Source organism: Microcebus murinus, chromosome 10, assembly GCF_040939455.1.
Source record: "Microcebus murinus isolate Inina chromosome 10, M.murinus_Inina_mat1.0, whole genome shotgun sequence".
NCBI lineage: Eukaryota > Metazoa > Chordata > Mammalia > Primates > Cheirogaleidae > Microcebus > Microcebus murinus.
This window is the reverse complement of record NC_134113.1, coordinates 77,828,546-77,838,394: the sequence shown is the minus strand read 5'-3', so window position 1 is coordinate 77,838,394 and position 9,849 is coordinate 77,828,546. Positions and strand designations below refer to the sequence as shown.

General features: G+C 40.9%; 1 long non-coding RNA gene across 1 annotated transcript in view; it reads left to right on the top strand.

The window, feature by feature from the left end:
* The first annotated feature begins 270 nt into the window (after window positions 1-270).
* Window positions 271-9,849, top strand: part of LOC142873405 (uncharacterized) — a 79,230-nt gene continuing 69,651 nt past the window's right edge. Inside the window, exon 1 of the long non-coding RNA XR_012921467.1 lies at window positions 271-334. This is a non-coding gene — a long non-coding RNA (uncharacterized LOC142873405). The remainder of the gene's footprint in view (window positions 335-9,849) is intronic.

Genomic DNA, 9,849 nt, shown 5'->3' with positions numbered 1-9,849 from the left:
TCCTGCATGGGAAGAAAAGTTTTAAAATGGTCTGTCTTCCTTTAAGAAGAAAGCTGTCTACTCCGTAATCTATAATGGGAAGAAAATGGGTACGTCATAAGGCAATCAAAGCAAATCAGCACATCTATAGAGCTTTCAAGATGATATTTTCTAAAACAACACTGTCATTCTTAATTCTCCTTATTAAAGCTGAGGGACAGGGGCAGTAGATCTCAGCATTTCCGATGTCTGCTTTGGGGTGTGATGTGTCATTGCCTTGCATAAGTCATTAGTTCCGCCTGCCTTGTCTGAACAGACTTGCTGAGGATGGCCCAGGAACACGCCAAAGGGGCAGGTAAGGCACTTTGAAGTATATTTTAACACTGCTACAGGTCAGTCCCAGTGTGAAATAGCAGTGATATTATCTCCATTTTTTAAATTCTTTGTATATCTGTGAGATATGATGTCATTGTTTTGATGGGGATTGCCTTGAATCTGTAAATCACTTTGGGTAAGATGGACATTTTTAACAACCTTGATTCTACCAATCCATGAGCACGATAGGTTTTTCCATTTGTTTGTGTCATCTGTGATTTCTTTCCTCAGTGTTTCATAGCTCTCTTTGTAGAGATCTTTCACTTCCTTGGTTAAGTTTTGTTTTCTTTGTAGCTGTTGTGAATGGTATTGAGTCTTTGATTTGACTCCCAGTTTGACTGCTATTGGTGTATAGGAATGCTACTGATTTTTACACATTGATTTTTGTAAACTGAGACTTTGCTGAATTTATTTATCAGTTCCAGGAGTCTCTTGATGGAGTCTTTGGGGTTTTCTAGACATAAGATCATATTGTCAGCAAAAAGCAATAGTTTTATGTGTATTTCTATTTCGTGACACTGTATATAATATATATTGTTGATTGGTTAGTATTGGACTCACACCTGATAGCACTGCAACTCATGCCTGAACGAAGCTTATCAAGCACCTGTGTTTTTTCCAGAAGGCACATCACAGCCTTCTTGCACTTAGGAACACCGGACAGCACTTTATCACAATAGTTGAATGCCATTTTAAACAGCAAAATCACCAAGAAAAAGCAGAAAAATGTGAAAAATATAGCACTATATAAATCATGAAAGGATGCTTATTTCCATTATGAAAGTGGCAGCGAGAAGGTGGAACACGGCTTATCTAACCTCAGCTGGAACAAACACATAGGGTGACACAAATTTTATACTGCCCTGTCCGTGTCTGCAAATGACTATGAAAGAAAGCGCCACGAGTACTGATTTGGGGATCACAGATAAACTTTAGTGATTAGGCAAATCTGCAAATGTGGAACTTGTGAATAATGACGTCTGACTATTGAGAGGCCTATCACTCATCTAAGTGGAGATGTGAAAAAAGAGTTGGAGTCCAGGAGATTCTAGGGAAAAAGTTGGAGCAGCAGGTATTGATTTGGGAGTCGTGGCCATGTGTCTAAATTTCTGCCTACAGCTAGCATGAGACTGGATGAAATCATCTAGGGAATGTAGTAAAAGGAGGGATGAGTCCCTGAAACTGGGCCCTGGGGCACTACAGTAAGGCAGTACCTGCAAAGGAAACTGAGAAAGCGAATAGTGGATTAAGAATGAGGAAGTCAGGAACGGGTCAACTGCCACTGAAAGGCTGAGTCTCCTGAGAGATCAGAATCAACCTTTAGGTTAGGCAAGATGGGGCTTGCGGGAGATTTTAATGAATAGTTTCATTTCAACAGTAGAGATTAAAGTCTGACTGAGTGGATCAAAGAGCAAACATACAATTAATTCTTTCCAGGACTTTTGACATAAATGAGAGAAAACGAATAAGGGCACAATGGAAGGAGGGTATAGGATCAAGGATTCTATGCTAAGAGAAAGGGTGTGTCTATACCCAGAGAGAGAACTACTGATAGAGCAGACAAGAGACCATTGCACATGGTACCCTTCTGCGATCGTAGTAACTTATTTAACTTCACATCAACTATGTGCGGCAAGTACTGTTGCTATCTTCATCTAGGGATGAGAAAGATAAGAAAAAGGAAGGTCAGAAACTGGTTCACGGTCAGGCAGTGATGAAGCGGCAGAACCAAGATGTAAATCTCGGCCTTCTCCTGCCAGGGCCTGTGTTTTGACTGCCTCTTGTGTTTCTGCAACTGCAGATTCCAGTCAATTCACATGTATCGATTACCCTGTACCTAGCAGCCAGTAATGAAGGTTGAATGGGGAGAGGAAGAAAGAGTGAAATCCCAGACTCCTGCCTTCTCTTAGCACACTCTTAGAAACACCATGCTTTGCCCTCAGAAGCCAGCCCGGGAGAAATGCTGAGGCTGCAGTTTGAGTGCAGCCCAGGAAGTCAGGGTCATTGCTAATACCTGATGCTTCCAGAATGTCTCTCACCTCCCGGAACACTATAAGGTCAATTTTGCAGCATATGGGAAATAAAATTCATTCCATAGGGTCATTCCCAAATCAAGAATTTAATTAATCTTCCCATAAACTTCTCCTCCTCTTATTTTAATCCCACATGAGAGATTTCTGAGAAAATAGCTCAGCTTTTCCCAACCAAAATGTATGCAGCTTGGCATCCCCCTGGACCCTGTCTACAGTGGTTAAATAAATCACTTGTTGCTAAACAGAGCAATTTATTCCCCTGACATCTACATGGCCCTCTTGGTTTATTTTAAAATATATCAACTAACTTGCCACAACTGCCATTGCTTTTAATGTGTCTGACACATCCAATTTCAATAGCTCAATGAAAATGTCATGCAATAAAATAGAGAGAGACAGACAGTGAAGGTGATGAGAGCTGGTGTATAGACACACCCTCGGAAAGTAAGCAATGAAAATGCTTGTTCAGGTGGGATCCAGGAAACGGCCTTCCTGCCAGCGGTTTGGGAAATTAATTATATTACACGTAAATATCTTTTTTATATATTCCTTTTTAAGACATTAATTCTCCATACTTATTTTTTTTTTTTTTACTAGTGGAGTCTATTCACTCTCCTAAGCTATTTCACGTAAAGTAGCACCTGTCTGGCTCGTGTCTTTAATTTTTCATTTCCATGAAAATATTTACCCAGGAGTATAGTTATTTAACAACGTGAGCACTGCTGGAATGCTAGATGTGTGGCGTCCATTTATTCATTCCACAAGCGGTGATTCGGCGCTATCACATCCTAGGCGTTGTGCAAGGCGTCTGGGTCACGAGATCACAGCTCTGACTTGAGGGGGTGTGCGGTGTCACGAGAATGATCTCCACGGGCAAAGGTGGAAGGAGGTGGTCATGCTGTCGCCCTGCTACTAATTAACTATGTGGTAACCGAGACAACTCATTTAGACTCACATTTCCTCATCTGCAGAAACAGAAGGATATTAAAGATGACCTCCCCTTAAGGTTGCTGGGGGGCATTAAAAGTAACAAACGTATGTCAAAGCCCTGTAAAACTCAACACCAATCTTGTTTCTTCTTAATGGAACTCAGAATATACTGCAACTGTTGCTTCTCCGTCTATAGCCTTCAGGAAATTGATCCAATTGCCTGATAGCTACTATCCCCTGCTGATGTCTTTGCAGCGCAACTATCTGGCATTCAAAAGAAGGTGTCAAGACATCACAATGATGATGTTATTTTGCCTCAGCAATTATAAAGTCTATGATAATAGTCATCTGCCAGCCTTGCAGATTCCTCAAGTTCAACAGGTCACAAACGTACTCACTCTTAAGAATTTTCTCTCCCTGCTGGTGGACATCTTACCCTCTCTGCAAAATTAGAACCTGCAGATAATCCTCAAAAACTCTCCCTCCCTGACCTATTATTGGTCTAACATCCTGGACCTCTATGTCATTTGTGCCTCTCAGGTCTGTTCACATTTATTCATCAGCCCACTGCGGCTCTGGGGCAGGCCCTCTGTTCTCTTGGGTGTGTCTTTGCAGCAACTTTCATCTGAGCTGACCTTCCTGCCCATAGCTTCTTCCTCTCCACTCCAGACTTCACTCTGCCTCCAGTTACGTCCCTAAAACTCAACGTGATCGTGCTCTGCTGGCTCCGCCCATTACTCCTTAGGATAATAATCTAGAACAATTTCTCAGCTACTTCTCCATGACATACCAGCCATGTCTGAGTTTGGCCATTCCATGAAGAATGTTTTTTGCTCTCCTCTGTCTCCCTGTTTGCTTTCACTCTTCCTGAGACCTCAATGTCCCCCTTCCTGAATCCTCTCCCTGGCTACTTCTGAATTCCCATTCAATCGTTCAGATGTTACCTCCTCTGGGCAATCTCTCTCAACACCTGGGACACAGCACTTCTTCTTCTGAGCTCCCATGGCACCTTCTATTCTTGGATTGTAGTACTCACCTCATTGTCTTCCAATACATTTTTGGCTTTTCTCATCCTTGCAATGTGAGCCCCTGAAGAACAGTGGTTGTTTCATTTATCTTCGTATCTCCAGAGCCTAGCTCGGTGCCCGGGATAGCGTCTGAATCTGATGGATGTTTGATCATAAAAGTAGGAAGAGGCAGAGCTTGTCTTCATTACCTCTCTTCTGTCAAGTGTTTACCCTGATGTCTCTAGCTGCCTAGCTTTCCTTCGGCTTCTACCCTGCCTTACATACTGAACAACACTGCTATGGTCTTAGCTCGGGCTGCTATCACAGAATATCATAGACCGGAGGCTTAAACAACAGAAATTTACTTCTCACAATTCTTCATCCAAGATCAAGGTGCCACCTTGACACAATTCCTGGTGAGGGTCCTCATCTGGGTTGTAGACCAACAACTTACTGTATCCTCACATGACAGAAAGAGAGCGGAGAACTCTCTGGGATCTCTTTTGTAAACTCATTCTACTCCCAAAGATTCCACCTAATCACCTCCCAAAGGCCCCAATTCCTTATTCCATCACATTGGGCATTAGGATTTCAACATACAAATTCGTGTGGGTACACACACATTCAGCCGTAACAGATAAGAGTCCCATTCCTCCTCGAACATCATTCATCCCGTATCTTCTATTTGTCTTTCAGTGAACACAATGTGGGATAAGAGTGTGCGTTCTAGAATCAGACTGCCTCCGTTCTGATCCCCACTAACCCATCATGGGACTTTTGACAAATTGATCAACCTGCCTGTGTCTCAGTTTCCTCATCTTTAAGGCAGAGATAATTATATATTTACTTCGTGGGGTTGTGTGAGGATTAAATGAGTTAAGACACATGCAGTATTTAGAAGAAGAGCTAACCCTGAGTGCACACACAGGTGTTTGCTGCTACCAGTTTTGCTCAAATGTGAAACTTCCTTCTGTGAACTTCTCTCCCCTTTCCTCCAAGCTCCTTCCTCTGGGCTCTATAATCTCCCTCTCTGATCTGGCCACTTGCTTTGTCATTGTCCATGTATTTGTGCCTCTCAGTAGCTGTCAAAATATGTCATGCCTTTTTATTTTGATGCATTCCCTGCCTGCCACTAGTGACCTGTGGTATAGCACCAAGCACAAAGTCAGCACTCAGTACATTACTCACTTAGGAGTACATTAGCCAATGAGCTAATGGAAAAATGACAGAATATTACGGTCATTGTTCTCCCAACAGTGCTTTTTTTTTTTTTTTTTTTTTTTTACAGGGTATGTTCTGAAGTCAGTTGTCCGCTTCATCCGCCGTTCGTCATATACAGCACAATTGCTTTTAATTTTAAAAAGTGACTAATGGATAATGGACAGTTCAGATCAGACAGGAGACAGTGGAGCCTGGCCAGTCAGAGAGGGGCACGGCCTTCCAGCACAGACCATCACATGGCTTATTCCCTGAGCCAGCCCAAAGTGTTTAAAGAGTCATAAGATTGTGCAGGGTGCAAACAAAATCAGTCTTAATGCTTTGTAATGCGATGCATTTATTATCACTATTTGTGCTTATCTGTGTGCGTGTCCACACACAGTGCTGCCGTATTATTTTCAACCAAGAGAAGGGACACACTACAATGTATGTGCCGAACGAAGGGAACAATGTTAAATTGTTGAGTGACACAGGCAGATCGTCATGTGCTGTGTATCTTGAAGCCAGAAAATTGGAGCCTGTTAGAGGCATGTTGGAACGGAAGCGTCTCGCTTAAAATCTCCTGAGCTCATACTATCAGTAGTTTTTCCTATGAGGAAACTCAGAGGGGTATTAAAATATTCAGATGCAGAGAAAGCTCTTCTCCCGCCTCCTCCTCTAGTTCAACATTCAGTGGCATCCTTACCACGTGAAGGCTGACTTGAAAGTTTGGCTGGGGCTTGGTTCTTTAGGGCTTCTCTCACGACAACGTGGCCATCCTCTGCCACCTTGCCAGTTGCCCTCAATCAGCAGCGCTGGAGGAAGGAGAATATGGAGCTCCTTTTGGTAGATCATTTTCCCCACTTCCTCTTTGCTCTTCTCGCTTGAGGCAGGGTGATATGCATGGCTGGCTCCCCAAATTGCAGCGCCCAATAAGTAATTCTTATAGAGCCAAAGTGCATCCTTCTACGCTGATTCTAGATTCTATTAGGGTCAGATGCAGTGCGTTATTTTTCACTCAATGTATGTGGAGACCTGCAATGCCCAGTAGGTGTTATTCCCAGAAATCTTCCTTTCCAGGCTCATCAAACATGGCAACATGCACCTTGGTTCTCTCCCACCCCATTCTACTTCCTGTAGTGTCCTTTACAGGAAGTTTATCGCTAGAGGTAGAACGAAAAGGTCTGATGGGAATGGATTGACACTGGAACTGTGGGACACAGAACATAGTTCTTATGTAAAAAAGGGATGGCCACCTCTTTTCCAGATGAGTGTGGCCCATGGCCTGGAATTAGTGACAAATTGTTGAGGTGAGTCAAAGTTTTCTCCTTGTTTCTTTCAGCTGTTCATGAACTAATTCTGAGAATGGAATGTCCAGTGTGTCATTCCAGAGAAGTTTAGAAAAATTCCTTAATAGACCTTTCTTATCTTTAGTAATGATATTAAATTATTATGTTTGTGTATGATTATGATATTCTGTTTTTATGGGATATTATTAGGTATGGTTTGCCCTCTAGTTTTTATAAGTTTGTGACTAAAAAATTAGGAAGAGATACAACAGGCTCTGATAGTCAAACAGCAATCCCCAACCTTTTTGGCACCAGGGACTGGTTTCACAAAAGGCAATTTTTCCATGGGTTGGGGGTGGGGGCATGGAGCTCAGGCAATGATGAGCAGCCTGGGGTTCCTAACAGGCCCTGCCTGGTCCCAGGCCCCTGCTAGGGGTTTGGGGACCACTGATCTACTAGCACATTTGACAGGAAGTTCTGCACCTTTTCAAAACTCCTCTCTTGATATCTAAAACATCATTTTTTTTTTGTTCTCTCTTTAGCTCTCCGTTTTTTCTTTCTTAATATTTTCTTACTAGATTTCTTTGGAGCTCTTTCCTTGTGCTTCCTCTCTTCCTAATTTCCCTCCTCTCTTTTAGCATTCACTTATTCCTTTGATCTCGTTGACGTGTATGTCTTGATGACTCTTGAATCTTTTATTTCTAGCCCTGACTTTTTGCAGATCTACATCTATATATAATGGTCTAAAAACTGTTTCTTTCTTGATGTCTCTAAAACAACTAAAACTCATAGTATCCAAGAATAAACTCATCTTCTCCTCCCTTCAGCCGCCTTCTCCTCCAGTGTTGCCTTTCTCAGTTTTCCCATTCAGCAAACCAAAGCCCAGGCATCATTCTGGATGGCTCCCTCCATCTTAGTTCTCACCAAGTTGAGCACCAAGTGTTGTAGATTCTCCTTCTTGACTATTTCGTGTAACCAACCCTCCTTCCCATTCCTAGAGCCTATTCCTTAAGAAAAAAAAGTCATCATATCTCGCTTGCACTTCCACAAAATTCATTAAAAGCAAAAGGTACTAAACAAATATTTGTTGAAATAAATAAATATATAGGGATGGAGGCAGAGGTTATTCACATCTCAAGGTTTGTTTGATGTTCATGTGATGGACCATCTGCTCTATCCTGTATTTATGCAACTAAGCTTTTTGGAGCTAAACTTTGCATTTCTCAAAGTCCATCAGAACAGCTTTGTTCATCGTTCCAGTTTTCTGATATTATCGTTACTCTGTCATCAATCATGTTAACTCTACTTCCCAACTTTATGTCAGCTCCACATTTTATAATTTTGCTGTCTATTTCTTTATTCCAGACATTGAAATAAACACTGGTTGTGAACGCCAAGGACAGAGATCTAACAACAGGCCAAGGATATTTTACTCTAGTCTCACATTAAGTGAAATTGTTCACTTGCATGCAAATTTGTAGATCTCCTCTCTGATCCAGGACAAATTTCTCTATCTTGTCAACAGGAATATCCTGGAAACGTTTCTTAAATGCCTTGTTGAAATCAATATAAACCATGGCTGTGGTATTCACATAATCTACAATTCTGGTGATCCTATAAAAGTGTAAACTTGTTCTGAATTTAGGTCGTTACAATATTCATTTCTTTTAAAAATTGTTATTATTAAACTACAAAAGCAATTTTGAAAACTACAAAAAGTTTAGGAAATAAAGAAAAAGGAAAATAATGTATATCCTATCCCTATTTTACCCTGGATATCATTGTAGTGTATTCTGCTCAAGTTTTCTTGAGATATGTGCTTTTATATAGTTAAGATAATGGTGTAAGTACAATTTTGTAGCCATTAAAAAATTTATCCTGCCTTTTTTCACAATTGCCTCAGTTTATTATATACACTTCTCATATATTCATAACATTCCATTCTATGTCTAACTTATAAATTGCTAAACATACCCCAATTGCTGGACATTTGGACTATGCTCAATTTTTGAATTAAGAATAATGATATGATGAATATTTTGTGTATATATTCGGCTCTCCGTATCTGTGGATCCTGCATCCATGGATTCAACCAACTCTGGATTAAAAATATTTGGGGAAAAAAATGGATGGTTACCATGTACAGACTTTTTTCTTGTTATTATTCCATAAACAAAACAGTATAATAACTATATATATAGTATTTACATTGTATTAGGTGTTACAAGTAACCTAGAGGTGATTTAAAGCACATGGAACGATATGCATAAGTCATATGCAAATACTATATTGTATCATTTTATATAAAGGACTTGAGCATGCATGGATTTTGATATCCTTTGGGTTGGGGTTCTGGAACCAATTCCCTATGAATAACAAAATACAACTGTCCAGATTTTCTTCTTATTTTATATTTTTCTTGGATAAATCCCAGAAGTTGTATATTTTGGTCAATTTTTTGGTGCTTAATATATTAGTCAGGTAGGCTGGGTTACGCTGCAGTACGAAATTATTATCACACAAACCCCAATCTCATTTATTTAATAACCGCCAGAAAGAAAAAGCAAACTGTTACATTCCAATGGCATAACATAGGAAAGTTTATTTCTCACTCATATCAACTCTGCTGTAGGTCTCAAGGCTGTCCAGGGTAGCTCCCTTCAATGAGGTGATTCGGGGATTTAGGCTGGTTCCATCTTGGCCTCCATGATTGACGTTGCAGGGAAAGAACTGGAGGTTGTATAGTGGCTTTTTATGGCCTCAGAGTGTCAATTGTATTCCCAATCCATCAGTCAGAACTAGCTGTGTGTTTCCACTCAATTGCAACGGGTTCAGGGCAGTTTGGCTTCTGCACGCCCACTATGAGAAGGAGCTTCCCCGCTGGTGAGCATTAAGGTCTACTCCCATGGAGTGGTTTTGCACTATGTCAATTTAGCTAAGCTAGAACTACAACATTTCCTAGAATTCCCTTACTCATAGGGTTACATGTTAGGTTTGATCAGATCATGAGATTTGGAAGGTGGAAGAGAAACAGTAGCC